The sequence below is a fragment of the Pantherophis guttatus genome, chromosome 3, assembly GCF_059756535.1.
Source record: "Pantherophis guttatus breed Tessera chromosome 3, ASM5975653v1, whole genome shotgun sequence".
Taxonomy (NCBI): Eukaryota; Metazoa; Chordata; class Lepidosauria; order Squamata; family Colubridae; genus Pantherophis; species Pantherophis guttatus.
Genome location: NC_142065.1, coordinates 48,049,806 through 48,065,706, shown reverse-complemented (window position 1 = coordinate 48,065,706; position 15,901 = coordinate 48,049,806). Strand labels below are relative to the sequence as shown.

Sequence of the window (15,901 nt, the reverse complement as noted above, 5' to 3'; positions counted from 1 at the left end):
TCCTCCCCATTTCTCTTGAGTAATCTTGCTATCTTACATTAAATCTCTGACTCCAGTCCTTTCCTGAGGTTGTTTTTCTCTGCTCATCACCTCCTTTTCTGTTTGGAGCCATTTCATCTAGGCTTGTTCTTTTTGAAGACCATCTGCATCAGTCACTTTCTAGATCTCTGTTTGGCCTTAGATTGGTGTTTCTTTTGCTAGGTCTGTTCTTGTATCACAAGTCACTATCTTTTATACCTTGCCCCAAACTCTTAAGTTTCATTTCTTCTTATTGGTTATACCATGGGTGTCAAACTCACGCTGCTGTCACATGACGTATCATGACATTTTTTCCCTTCACGGAGCTGGGGTGGGTGTGGCCTCCATGTGATGCATCTGGCCCATGGGCTGCCAGTTTGTCACCCCTGGTTATGCCCTACCTCCCTCTTCAAAAAATCTCCAATTATGTGGTTTCCTTACAGGCCTCACTCCTTCTAAGAAGGCTCTCATTCAGAATTCATCCTCATCCTATTTCCCACTGTTTAACTTCATGTTCAAGATCTCTTTCCTCTCTACTTTAATTTCTGAAGCTGGGTGCCTTAGGCCCAATTTCTTTGCTTCCCAGGGAAAATTTGTACTGCTGTGTACCAACTCATTTCCAAGCCAAATTACCTTTTTGCTTCCATCAGAGAAAGTCACTTATTTACCCCATCAGTGTAATTAGTGTAATTGGAACCCTTGTAAATATTTACAAGCATATGATGACAGGAATGAAGGCAGAGCGCAATTTAAGTTGCATTTTTTTTGTCATTCTTGTCACAACAACATTGTATCTATTGGCAGCAGCAATGTCTTCTCCACCATCTTAAAATAATGGGGAAAATCTCAATGAATATAGAAAGCTTCTTGGTGTGGGTAATCTTCTTCCGTGTGCAGAAGACAAGAAGAATGTTTGAGAAAGCTGACAGAAGTAATACATTCATCTACATTCTACTTTTAGACATGACTAGACATGGCTTTAGATTGCACTCAAACTTGCATTTTTTGATCTTGCAACAGTGCCTTTTTTTGTAGAGGTTGAGTGATCAAAGATAGGTAACAAAGAAAATAAGACTTTTATCTCTATCATATAATTAGTATTCTTTGATATCTTAGTAATAAAAAGCTATAAATATGTTATTGAGTAGTTATATGTTTGATCTTGTCATTAACACTTTTAATTATTTTTCTGAGTTGCATTCCTTCAAATATATATATGAAGAAAAGCAATGATTCTTTTAATTTAAAGTTTGTATCTTCTATATTGCACTGCCATTTACTGATGCAGGGATGTTTATGCTTTTGTGGCTGAGTTCTATACTGGTTAAATTGTTCATGTTACTAGTCAATGCTGTGATTCCTAGTCACAGTTTAGCCAATCCCAAAAAATTGCCTTGAAAGCCATTCAATAAGTTCTTCCTTATCAGGTTGTAGCTCATTAGAGTTTTCAATTCATAATAAGAATGCTATAGAAATTGGAGCAGTCCTTGTTGTCTATGAAGAAAGAACTACAAAATAATTGTAAACATCACAGAACTGTATCTTTTGAATTCCCCTTTTCCGCAACAGATTAATATATCAATATTCATCTTTTTGTCATTCTTCATCACCTTATTTTGAAAATGAAATGCCATTGGCATTCTAAACATCTCCAAATACTGCCTTGTCATAATCTTAATACCTCTCAAACTCTGTATTGGCAAAGTGCAACTTGTTTTCCATCTTCTTTTATCAGTATACATTAATGAATATAATAAACCTAACGACAGATAAGAATTTTAATCTAGCTAACAACGACTCAAATTTTATTATGTGTGGCCAAACATTATCTGCTTTTGAATTTGTTCCTAAAGTATAAATGTTGCTATGTGCCTCTCACACATTGTTTTTCTTTGTCAATCAAGTCAGGTGCATTTGCAGAACTGTTTGTTTATTTAAAGAATTTATAAGGCCACCTGTATCAGCCTAGACAGCTAACAACACATAGAAAGTAAAACAGAACAGATTAAAACAAAAGCATTAGATGTGATTGTAGTAATCTTTTTGACAATCTTTTGACAGTTTCTGCATTCATGGTCCATCATCCAGCATCTTATTGAGAGAAAGCTGTGAATTAGCTAAATGCATTTTATTCCAAGAACAAGCATACTATTTTAGTCAGGCATTTATTTTTTTGTGAAATGTCTTATTGATACTGGAATAACATTGTGTTTCTGATGGAAAATACTTCTGTGTCTGGTAATTTGCAATATCCTTTTCTGTATCAAAGATCATGGTTTTAATAGCAGCCATTGGATTTCTACAGAACAATTTTTTAAACAAACAAATTATCTAATTTTAGAATATCTTGATTATAAAACAGTATAATAGATGATAAGAAAGGTCTAGAGGGTCTAGATCAGGGGTCTCCAAACTTGGCAACTTTAAACCTGGTGGACTTCAACTCCTAGAATTCCCCAGCCAGCTTTGCTTCTGGGAGTTGAAGTCTTCCAGGCTTAAAGTTGCCAAGGTTGGAGACCCCTGGTCTAGATGAACAAGGAAGAATTATGGGAAAAAGAATATCCTAGTCAAGGATAGTCCAAGCACAGTTGCAAAGAAAACTATTATGTCTATGATAAAGTTTAAGAATATTTGTTAAAGTTGTTTAATTCCTTGTTATATACTATATTGTTGGATTTTCCAGATATATTTTATACATAGATCCACTTTTGTTATTGCTCATTTGATATTTTTAGTCCACTGGGTATATAAATGAAGATGTACTAATTAAGTTTGCAAGGCTCAAGTCATAGAAAATTCAATGGATTTTGAATTGGGCATTCAAACTGTTTGTTCTTATTTTGGACTGAGTGAAACATTCAGGAAAAGAGAAACAATTGAAACTAATTGCTGTGTTGATTCTCAGTTTGCAACTCAATTGAAAGTTGCTGTGCTACTGCAGAGCTAAGATTTGAGAGGCAGTGGCTTGGTTAAAAAAAACTGGAGTGGACATCTTTATCCTCAAGGAATCCTGCTTCAGCATTTTCTCAGAATTTTCTTCAGGGGGGGAGGAGGGGAGGGAAACACGACTCAGCCCAAACCTCTCATTCCTGTCACTTCAAATTCTGAATGTTGAGAAGGGGATCTGAAAAGTGAAATATTGAACTTGAAAAAATGAACTTGCTTTTGATCTGCCAAATAGCTGGAAAAATGTTCTATTGAAATCCCCCATGGCATGGAAGATTTTGAAAATACTAAGAGATGAATGCACACAGAATCTCTCCCAGAATTTCCTGCCCAGGCAACAGTGAAATGCAGTTGAAACCAAACTTAGACAAAATCTTTTGTCAACAGGACATCTGGATCCTTTCAGTCAAGATTCAGCCCTGAGCATGAAATGGCAACTGCATTGGTCACACTTTTGGATGATTTCTGGGATGGTCAGGATGGGTGATGTCCATCCTTGCCTTAATTTGCTTTCAATACCATCAACATAGAATCCTTCTGTGACCATGACCAGAGCTAATGGAGTTGGCATATATGATGTCATTGTGCAAAAGCCTTCCTGGACATGGTCTTTATGTGTTATTCACGGAGAAGTCTTAGCCTAGTATTGGAATATGTCCCTTATATGTTTACAATTTGTTTAAATTAAGAATAATGAAAGATTGTATAAGCAGTGGTAATGCCTGGCTTTGACAGAATAAATAAATAAATAAATAAATAAATAAATAAATAAATAAATAAATAAATAAATAAATAAATTGTTACACACACACATACAAACAGTATATATGATGTCCATTTAACAAGACATCTGTTTAATATCAAGATAAGACATTTGTTTTAATTATAAATAAAGAGGCATTTGCTTTAAGTCTAAGATAAGGACACATTTGTTTGTAATAACAAATTCCATTCCATTGATAATGATTGATAAAAATTTTAAACTAAAACCTATAAAAAGGAAGATGGAGAAGCAGTCCATTGCAGTCACTCATGCAAAGTTATTTGACAACTTTGGGTTGAATAAATATATTTTATTTGACCTTCACTGAAAGTCTGGTTTGTTTTATTGGAATTTGTGGTCTGGAAATAAACCAGGAAAAAAGGAGTTTGATCTTTCAGGCACTACCACTGAGTTCCATTCAGGAGTACACAACCACATCTAGATAGACTGTTTCTGACATTAGTCCATCTTTGTATTCATAGTCTCTCTTCCTCATTAGAATTTAGCTTCAGATAGTTTTTCCTACACATCCTGAAACAGGACCTCGACTTCATCTCCTATATGTCCCAGAATGAAGATATATATCTAAATATGATCTATATATTGATGATCCTGTGCTGCCAGATACCATCTGCTAGAACTTTCATGTACTGTAGATATTAAACAACATATGGAAAGGTTTAAGCCCTGTAATATTCCACCTATGCTATTAATGCTCCACTGAGTCAACCATTTAGGAAAAAGGACCCATTACAGAACTGTGTGCCTCTTGCAGACAGCCTAGAAGGATCAGCCCAGAGGGTATCAAAATCCACTGCAACAACCAGTTGAGCATGGAGGGTTCTGCTATACCAATATTATCAAAGATGCATTTTTCATCCTTTCCCTAATCCCAATCCTTTTTGATAAAGGTACAGACAATCTGCTCCATATAGAATTTTTATAATTCCAGGCCTGCTCAACAACCCACTTTAAAGCAAAATATTGGGGATGATATTATAGTTGTCTAAAATAGCTTGTTTGAGCAGTAAGTTCTCGAGGAGGGACACACCATTGCCTCTTTCAGAATAGGAGGCAGGCAACCCTCATTCAAGAATGTATGCACTACAAACTGAATCCCAGCCTCCTGTCACCTCCCTGGAAGCTTTAACTCAGCAGACAATACCAACAGGAATCCAATCCCCAAGGGGCCGGGCTAACGTATAAAAAAAATGAACATTTCCTCAGGGACCCACAAGTCAGGGGTGAAATCCAGCAGGTTCTGGCAGGTTCTGGAGAACCGGTAGCGGAAATTTTGAGCAGTTCAGCGAATTGGCAAATACCACCTCTGGCTGGCCCCAGAGTGAGGTGGGAATGGAGATTTTCCCCCCAGGAATGGAGAGGGAATGGGGATTTTACAGTATCCTTCCCCTGTCACACCCACCAAGCCATGCCCACAGAACCGTTAGTAAAAAAATTTGGACTTCACCACTGCCACAAGTTAAAGCTGATTCCAGATAACCACACACAATGAGGTGTTTGCCATTTTAACTGGACTTCACTTGGATTTGTCCAACTAGTGTCCATATTTCAAGCAAATGTGAGCATTATTTTTTCTAGAGACTGAGCAAATCCCTCCTAATGAACCAGCAGCAGATCTTGTGGTTTGGTTTTCTCCAAAAGGTTGGAAGGACTTAAACAGTTCAGTAGTACATGTGTTCATGGATGCAAGGAGCAGTGAATTAGGACCTCTTTGCTGCTTTTGCTGCCATTGAAGAAGCTGGAGGACTGGAAAAGAGAATTGGGTTAAGATTTTGGAGACAGAAAACTGAAATATTTATAGATAAAACTTACACGATTTTTCAACGGTCTCTGAAAGAATACTGATAAATATAATTGATTTCTGAGAAAAGAAATCAGTTGGATTTGCTCCAGGCAGAGAGGACATGGGTGTGGCTTGTGCATTTTAGTTACAGAATTATAATTGTTTGTTTGTTGCCTGATATCATTTGTTGTTTCTAAGGAAAACATTTTGAAAAGCTACATGAGAAACAAGTCATGTGCGTCTGCAACATGCTGTATTTTCTTTTCTAAGGGGAGCTTGTTCCAAGACTTGGTGCGTGTTGTTCTATGTCTCTAATATTAAAAGGATAAAAAATAGGAAACACACATTGCTCTGAGCTGACCAGTTCTGTACTTAGAAAACTAAAGAACTTTCAGGAGTATTTTGAACTGAGCCTTGTTGGACCAAGTAGTTGGTTAGCTGACAAAGAAATGTATCCTGAAGATTGTCCCGGCTGGCCTCAGCAGGGTGCTGAAAAAGGACATCAACCTCAAATGAGAAAGCAAAGGATGCCAAGGGAAAGAAATCCTGTCGGGGTGAGAAAAAAAAATCATCAAAGTCAATGTACATAAAGCTGCTGGAACATTACCACAGGAATGTTGTGCAGTTTCTTCGAAACAATGTGCCAAAAAGCTCATTAGGGGCAGGGAAAAAGAGAAGCATCTCATTGAAACAGCTGCCACCTCACATGGAATCAGCTGCTCTGCACCACCAGCCAGGCCATGTTCTCCGAGGGCATTTAAGCACAGAAAAGAACACCATAACAGCTGGGGAGCAGAAGAGAAATCCTGAGACCAGTTTCCTAGCTTTCCTCCTTCTTCTTCTTCTTCTTCTTCTTCTTCTTCTTCTTCTTCTTCTTCTTCTTCTTCTTCTTCTTCTTCTTCTTCTTCTTCTTCTTCTTCTTCTTCTTCTTCTTCTTCTTCTTCTTCTTCCTCTTCCTCTTCCTCTTCCTCTTCCTCTTCTTCTTCTTCTTCTTCTTCTTCCTCCTCCTCCTCCTCCTCCTCCTCCTCCTCCTCCTCCTCCTCCTCCTCCTCCTCCTCCTCCTCTGTATATTTATACAGAAATCTCCAGTGAAATAGTGCACTTTGAAAATGACAAAAATACATTTTTCAGCTGAACTATTGTTTGTGTGTGTGTGTGGGATGGATCCAGAAAATTAAATACTGTACCATATAGTTAAATCTTATAGCTCGGTATTTCATAATTCTTCTATTACCTTAAATTGTATAGATTTAGATAGAACTCTTTGAAGTCTATCAGGCTGAAGCAAACATTTTCACAAGTCTGATATCAACCTGAAATCTTTGCAAAACTGCAAGAGACTTTTGAGAAAGAAAAAAAAATCACTGGACCATTTGTGTTTTAGGAATATACACATATCACAAGCTGCCATTTCTTTTTCAGTTGGATGAAATAAATGAATGAATGAAATATACGACTATTATACAATAAAAATACCTTGTTGAAAATATCTTGGTCAAAGAACAAGTAACAATTAAATAGTTTAAAATATAATAAATTGTACAGGACTATGGTATGGCATATGTTAACACTTAGCATTTAACATAGGGTTACAATTTGTTTCTTGTTAACTTTTATCTTAATTTACTATAAAATCCTAAATGCGTTTAGGCAGAAGTTAGGCTCTTTGATGTCAATAGAAGCATTCCCACATAAACATGCATAGGATTAAATGGAATTTACTTTCAAGAATACAATCTTGGGACAAAGTTACGATGAAATGATGCAAATTACCTCTGTCCATGATTGTGTTTTCTTTTTCTGGACTGGCTTCCTCTTTGATGATAACAGGTATTGATTTGAATTCAAGATCTTGAACAGAAATGAGTAATTTGATGAGGAAATTTCACTTATTCCAGTTTAGAGAGCTTTTAAAAAAAGCGATACATACATTGCATTATGCTTTCTGTCTCTTTTAGCAAGAAATATTGCCAGCCACTATACTTAGACTCTAGGGTACCCTTTTATTCTTAAACTGCTAGATCTGGGGGGGGGGAGTTAGGGGTGGCTTTTAATAACTGAGTTGGCACTATCAATATTAATAGCATAAAATATTATGCATAATATTAATAGCATAAAAGAAGAACAGAGTAATAAAGCAATTGCATTTAGAGAAATAAGATCCTTGCTACCTGTTATCATTCATGCCCAAACCCCCAAATCCTGCCAAGTAAGTTGGGTTCATATTTCCTTCTGTCTGTTTTGTACCATGTATTGTTTTATTGTAAAGTCAGGAGAGGTTACCCTGCTAATAATAAATGTAAAGTGCAAGGTAAATATATAAGTCTGGGTATGTATGTACAGATGTGTATAGGCACATATGATTTGTTTAATGCTAGTGGGGAACCCTCTGGCCTGAGCAGAAGGAAACGTTTTTCCATACAATTTTCTCCGCAGGCAAGCAGGAGGACACGCATGTAGTTTAAACGCTGAGGAGTTTGGCTGCCAAAGAAAGACGTTATTGTTATGATTTTCTCCTCCTTCCCTCGCTCCCACCCGCCCTCTCTAACAGAATCTCCAAGGAACAAAACCAGAGAAAACACACACAGCTTGGAAGAGGCTCACATTTGTATCAGGACCGGATCAGAGTGAGGAGGAGGAAGAAGGAGGAGGAGGAGAAAAGTGGGGGGTGGAAGAGCCCGGAAGTTAAAGCACGCAAAGGCAGGCAGGAGGAGGGCAGGTGTCAACAGGTAAGCCTGGACCAAGTGTCTTCTTTGGGAATAACCTCATCTAGCAGGCACTGTTTCTTTCACCACCAGTCAAATGGGATGTTTCTCTCTCTACTTTTCAGGGTTTCATGTCTGATTCTTTGAAAGGCTGATTTTCTGACTCATAAAACTTCTGACAACCAGAAAGACTTGCATGTGAAGTTTATGATTAAAAAGCTGAAACGGCTTCCATGGGATTTAAGGATTCCCCCCTCCCCTTTGTTTTGTTTTGTTTTCGTATGTATGTCAGTCTTATGCTTATGAACCCCACACAAAAGCAAGGTTTATTTTCAAAAGCTGCATCATTGATCAAACTGATTCACAATAATAACTTCAATAGATGGGAGAAAGATAGTTAGACTCCAAGTCTATAAATTTTACATTCTTAAGAAAGGAATGTCTAAGTGGTACTAATTAATTATATTTGCATGACATTCAAAGTTGTTTTATCAGTGCTATATATCTTGTTTGAAAGAAGAAAGAGTTTCAGAGTTCCTTTGAATAGCCAATGATGAAGATTTGCTTCTCTATACACAATGATATTTGGGGAAAGAAATCTTGTGATGTTTGCTTTCTCTCAAAGCAAAAGAATACCCAGGCTTTTCATTTCTTAAACTAGTTTCCCTTTGTAACAAGAAACTGAAGTTCAGAAGGGAGGAAACTAGGATCTTAGTTTTCAATACCCCCCCCCAATTTTTTCTAAACCTAAATGTGAGTCTTAAAGGATTTAACTAACTGCAATTCATACTTTACCTGGAAGTTCTCTTAATTTAGAATTATTTACTTCTGAGTAAGTATGTGCAGAACTGTTCTGCTGCCTAGCAATATTAATGTATTTACTTGGAAGCAAGTCCCAATGTTTGTTGTATTTGTTATCCTTAAATAAATAAAAGCAAATTGGCCCCCAGTGTAAGTTTGAGCACATTAGATTTTCCTATAGCACAGCCCTAAATATGTCTAACTCGGACATACACCCCGTTCAATAAAGTGACAGATTGATCTTTATTTCTTTATTAAACTTATATGCTACTCATCTCACTGTTAACATAACTGGACAGGTTTATTGAATGGTTGCTTGAATTTTAGGTATACTGTATATGCTGAATTTGTGCTTCTTTAGGGACATCCCTTCCAAAGCACATTACTGGTTTAGCATTTCTTTGGACTCTCATTACTTGTTCCTGTAATGATTGGAGGGTTGGGAAAGATGACATTCTCCAGGATTACTCCACAAGTCCTCAGATTTGCTCAGGAGACTGGTCATTACTTTCACTGGACCGTTGTCCATTGCAGTGGAAGACAATCACATCAAAGCAGATGCATGAGATATACCTTGTAATTGTTCAATTCTTGAGATCTATTCTTGATAGATTGAGGTCAAGTGGTTTTCAAAAGAAGAATTGTTTTCCTACAACATATGTACTTTGTGCCTTGCTTTTCCAAGTGCCTCGTTTTTCCAAGTGGAATTGAATCTAACTCATGTGATTTTTTTTGAGAAATTAAGAAATGTTGCTGAAGGGAAGGGCAGGCACATTTCCCTTACAAGTTAAAAAAAAATTGGGGGAAGGCAAGATAGATAAATGAGATTGAAATGTGAGAAGGATATAAGCAATTATGAGAACTCATGCAGGCATTCACCTCTTGGGGAAGTATCTGGATTGAATTATAGACTGCACAAATAAAGTTGAAGTGCACAAGTTAAACTGATCATGCTTGGAAATGTTCCATCGTTTTTTCTAGCCAGAAAAACTTTAACTAAGTTCCAAAGAGATCACTAGTACAAAAGTCAGTCATGAGAATAAGATAGATGGCTACATTATCAAAAGTGACCATGATAGACAATTGGTTAATGGAGTGGGCTGTAGGTTTCTAATCCATTTTAACCTGGTCATATAAGTGGTCATAGAAAAGACATTCCAAGTTACTGCAAGATAGAAACTGTGTTGAACTCCTTTATAAGGTTCTAGGCAAATCACTAAAAATCATGTACATGAACTGCTTCAGTTTATGATTTTAAATACAGGAGACTAATATATTCCGGGAGAGATGTACTCTTTACGATTTGTTAGTCAGATTTCCTTTAGGAGATCGATAGCCTTGGTCAGGACTGCCCAGGTCTGAAATACACAAGTATAAATGTCAGCCTTCAGAGATACAAATGGCTCATGGCTGTTGAAAGCTATAAACTGAACTGTGGTTCCTGAGCTATGAGACATGTTTCAAATAAGGGGAGGTAGTTTTTTCAGGATTCTTACCCTCCCAGTTATGCATTTTATATTTGCAGCTCCAAAGAGCAGGAAATTCCATTGGAAAATTATGTTCTCATGGGAAATAGCTAGAAGACTGGGCAGTGCTGATTCTCCTTTATGATAGGAAACTGGATGGGGAAGAGACAGCTTACAACTCTTACAGCTTTTCATCCTGTTTTTGTGTCCTCTGGCCAAGAACTGTAAACGAACCCCGTAAATGCATAATCATGCTATTGTTTTTGAAATCTGGATTGAGGCATTTTGAAACATAAAATTAGCTATAAAGGGGCAAGTATTAACAGAGAGGAGGTTCTCTCCTGGTGTATTACAGAACTGCAGAAATTAACAGACTGGTTGGTCCCAAATGCTTTCTCGGCAGGACACACCCTCTCTATGCAGAAAGCCTTCCCTGAAGAACAAATGATGTTGCAGTTGAGGCTTCTTTCTTAACCCAGCCCACACATAATTTGGACTGGTTAATAGTATAATTGCACTGACCCAAGGCAGGCACTTTCCTGATTGGCTTTTTAAACTTTTTGGTCTATGGGGAGAGGTGGTCTTTTAGCATTGTCTCTTTTTCTGCATTTGAAAACAGAGCTAAGCATCTGCTGCTGTTGTGAAGTCCATGTGGCCCTCAGTGCTCTGATATCGTGGTGGCACGAAATGGGGAGTACAACAGGGGATAATCCATAAATTCACCAGCTAAACTTTGCGGTGGATGTTTTACTTCAAATAGAAATGGATTACTAATATTGACTACCACATGTGGATTGTAAGCCTTTACTTTGGGTTTTTTTTAATGTTTGGTTCCTACTTAGCCTGTTCTTTTGATGTTTTAACTCTAAATTATTTTGTTTTAACAGCAAAAGAAAGATTATGACTCATATAAACACTGGCAAGCAGAGGAAGTATGAAAACAAATAGTCAAGGCTTAAACATTTGGCTAGAATCCAGAATATTACCGATAGAGGAAGCAAAATTACCAGTTTTTTATTACTATGAGTTCTGGCCCAATGTGGAGAAATAACCGATTTGTCCAAGGTTACGGCCCATGAAATGTACTTCATCAGCATTTGGAAAACCAAGGATTGCCCTAGGGCATAGCTGGACAGCAATCTTATTGCTAAAGGCCAATGAGAGTCTTCTTCTCCAATCATATGTACAATTGGATCTATGGTTGCAAATCAGGCAGTGGACAGATGTTGAAGCCAAAAGAGAGAGATGCTCATTTGTATAGCACATTTTTGCATGCAAAAATCCCATGTTCAATGTCTGGCATTTACAGGTAGGATTGGGAAATGCTCCAAATTCATATCCGGACTCAGAGCTATGGCCAATCAGAGCAAACAATACTGGGTAAAGGGAGTGATGTTCAGTCAGAGAAGACTTTGGATTTATGCATTCTGAGCCATGTTTCTGAGCTAGCTAGAGTCATGTACAGTATAAGAAACCATGGGGTTCATGGGGGAAAATCCTTGGGAATTTTCTTTCACACTTTTCTGAGAATGAAGTGGTTGGCTTTTGTATGAAATTCCTGTATAATTAGACCAACATGTTTATAGACATGGGTCTGCTGCTACATGTTGTTAGTTTTAAGCCTCTATTTTTAGGCAAAATTGTCAGAGTATTACCTTATTTATCTTCTTAAATCTGTGAGGTAGCGTATGTCAAAGATATAGAGAATAAGAAGGTCTATATTCTATCCAGTGATTTAATACTATTTAATTAAAGCATTAAAGCATATTATATGGATGTCTATGGAGATTGTCAGTCATCCACGTCATAGTTGTCCCAAAGGTGCTTTTTCAAAAAGCAACAGGACCTTGTTTTTCCTTGAAGATGTTTTGCTCTCATCCAAGAAGGTTTTTCAGTTCTGAAGTTTGGGACATATTATAAAGAATCAATTCAATGAGAAAATTGAGTTTAGAAGCAAGGTATTAGTTCACAAGAGGAACATTATATTTGGAAAACACTATAGAATTGCTCTATGAGGGTAGTTTCCAGATGGGATGTAAAATAAATAGATAAAGTACTTTGAACCAGTGCTTGTGCCACCCATCTCCAATGTTCCTTCTCAGGTTATTGTTAGGAGATTAAAATGAATGTTGCCCATGAATGCCATCTTGAATCCCAATAATAAAGAGAGGATGTACATAGAAAAAAACAGTAGATAATCTGAATCTAAAAAGGTCTATCTACTTAGTTGGCATTGCTACAGAGCAAGGCGACTGAAGATATTATCTCTTTTTCTTTGTCAGATCCAGGATAGGCTTCGATTATGATATGGCTGTCACAAGATTAAAAAAACATTGAAATAAAAAGGAATATTCTCAAACATTTGGTTGACAATTCTCATTTCCATTAGCTTTTTCGTTGGATATTAGAAGTTCGTAAGAAAAGGGTGACATGGATTCCAGAAAAAAGCATTCTAGGAAAGATTCTCAATTTGTATGACTTGCTTCTGCTCTGGATGGATTTGCCTACACAAACTCAGCATAGACATTTTGCTTGGCAAATTGATGGGATTATTTTAAGGAATGTCGTAAATGTTTAATCTTCCTTGGGGAAGTTTTATTTCCTAATGTACTTGGCCAGACCCAGTGGCTTTTAGCTGATTTGTTCTATTTTATTAAAGAAAATAATTTGTATAAATATATAATTTATATAAATGCTAGTCAGCTTAGGTGAAACAGTCAAACTATAGCAGATATATTATTTGTTAATTCTCTAAAATACAGGAGGATTTTTTATTTAATGAAACTGGCATCACTGCAAAAAGAATTTACTCTTTTTAGGACAGCCCATATAGCAGAAGGAATTACTGGAATGATCCAAGATATTTCAGGATTTCTATGTAAGAACAAGCACCTTGGAAAACTGTTGGAAGCCAAAGTAATTTAGCTAGAATTTAAGGACATCCCCACATGCAAAATGCTAAAATAATCTAAATACTTTAAATTTTACACTAAATCATTCATTTATACTCACAATATGAATTCTTCATCACTTGTAGTTTACATTAGCAATAAAGTGTCCTTGGCAACTTTGGTGTTCTCTTTTGATTACATAACCCTAATCTGCCTCATCTCTATTTCATAATTTAAACAGTCTTGTGCAATACTTTATACCTTACAAAACTATTATTTTTTTTTTCCTGATAACCAATATGGAACAATGCAGTAGTGGGTTGCCCTGGTTTGCACCGGTTCCATAGAACCGGTAGTAAAACTGGTGGGAGGCTCCGCCCACCAACCCCAACGTCATCAAAATGCTTCTGTGCATGTGCCGAAGAGCGTGCGTGCTTGCTTTGCTCGTGCGCATGCGTGTGCAGCCCCATTGCGAACCAGTAGTAAAGGTAAGTAGAACCCACCCCTGGAACAATGGTATGTAAAGTTTCTTTCATTCCTCCCCTTCTCAAAGAAATGTAGTTGTATGACCTTGATTGGTTATTGATAGATTTCTGAGTGAGAAATAGAAAACATTGGTTACTTATCAGCCAATTGGAACCCTCAAAATATTTGCCCCTCCTCACTTGTTGCAGTGAAGCTAATACATTCCAATAGCAAGCGAGGATATCAAGGAGACTGTAAATATTCTAGCAGAAGCTATATTGATACACAAATGGCTGGTTATGAGGAAATGATTTTATAGACTCATTTGATGAAAAACTGGATAGTTGAACAGTAGAATTTGCCAAATCATCATAGCTGGACTCTCCTAACATCAGGATGTCTCAAGCAATAACAATGAAATGTGCACTTGTTATTTGTAACTAAGGCTCATACTATATAAACAACAAATACTGTGGTTACTGTTAGAAATGACAAGGAGTCATTCCCTGTGGTGAGCTGCTTGTGTGCAATGACTTTCCATGCACATATTCATTGCAACACAGTTTGCTCTTCAGAAGTGCCAACAGGATAATTTCCTGATGGAGAAAATGGCAGGCACCCAGTGAGATGAGTGTCTGAATTCGTAGAACAGCTACCTTCTTCATTCTGTTTCCAGTAACCTCCACAATTATTATTCAAGTGCTGGAAGGAAGAGCCAAACATGCCATTAAGCAAAGGGCTGGAAGTAGGGTAAAGACCTTCTACATTATTCTCCTCCTTTCCTGCATGCTCATTCTTTTGAGCTAGCATCAGTCCTTCCTTGCTACTGGCTTGGTGTTGCTGGTTGCTTCACTTAGTCACCTTTCCCTGAATTACAGACCAGTTTTTGGGAAAGGACCATAACTAAATGAACAGGCAAATCCCTGTTTAGGTCAACAAGTATTATGTGGGATTGAACAATGAGCATGCCTACCCTGCTTCTCTGATTTACACTGGTGTCACTATGCCTACAGCCCCACAGGCTAATCATTGCAAAGTGCTGGAAGTCAAAACTATACATGTCTGCATCACATAAGTTAGATTGCTGGTGTCAACTATGGTTGAAGATGTATTTTCTGTCCTTGTGTTAATATAGGATTCAGCTGCTACTCCTATCAACTTCCACAAAGGAAAATATGGATTTCTGCGTGTCATTAAGCAAAGAAAAAAGTCCTTCCAAGTCTGAAAAGTAGACTTTTATAACAACAAAGTGAGGAACGCAGCTGGTGGCTGTCACTGCCTCCTCATAGATAAGGGTGAAGGCAGTTGAAAGGTAAACAGCCACCACATCCTATAAAGATTTGGTGCTGGTCTTTGTCCCATTATTTCATTTTAACTTTCAATTTACCTTCTTGCTGGAATAAAACAGTGACCCCCTGGGGTTGTACTGGCAGATTAATCTGAATCTTTTTCCATTTTGGCATTTTTTTAAAAAAAGAATAGGAATGGAAATTGGCAAGTTCTAGGAAGCAGCCTATTCCAATTTCCATGCTTAAAAACTCAAACACCATAACATCACACAATTTCGGAGTACTGTTGTGGTTTCAGACAGTCTCTTAAATGTGAAATTTCAAAAGGTTGATTCTTTCTATTTCCTTCTTATTTTGAGGGGAAAAAATGACCATTTGGGAGCATAATTACAAGAAGATATGCAAGTTGAGGTTTGCCCATTCCTGCAACAAGGGTTGGTATTTTCTGCAGAAACTAACCCATTGGCTCCATAATCAAAATGCAATAATGATCTCACATCATATTTAGGAAGCAAATATATATAATCGTGCCATTGCTTATAAATGTATCATCATCTAACAAAAACAGACTAAAATCTAGAATGTCTTGTTTCTTATAGAACTGTGTTGCTCTGAAGGTGGAGCCAAATCTAATGTTACTGTATACATTCAAAAGATGTTCATTACAATTAAGTAAATGGTTTAAAAGAAGGATGCAACTCAAGAGACAGCAGTTGGCCATCTCTGTCTCAAGCACTAGGAGCTAAATATAAA

General features: G+C 37.1%; 1 protein-coding gene across 2 annotated transcripts in view; it reads left to right on the top strand.

Moving 5' to 3' along the window:
- Nucleotides 1-7,878: 7,878 nt before the first annotated feature.
- Nucleotides 7,879-15,901, top strand: part of PRELP (proline and arginine rich end leucine rich repeat protein) — a 32,242-nt gene continuing 24,219 nt past the window's right edge. The window contains exons 1-2 of one of the 2 annotated variants that reach the window (XM_087889517.1): nt 8,665-13,882; nt 14,995-15,171. The gene's annotated coding sequence lies outside the window, so the exon portion shown is untranslated. Of the gene's footprint in view, nt 8,261-8,664; nt 13,883-14,994; nt 15,172-15,901 lie in introns of those variants that run through there. The other variant, XM_060687299.2, reaches the window with a different exon arrangement.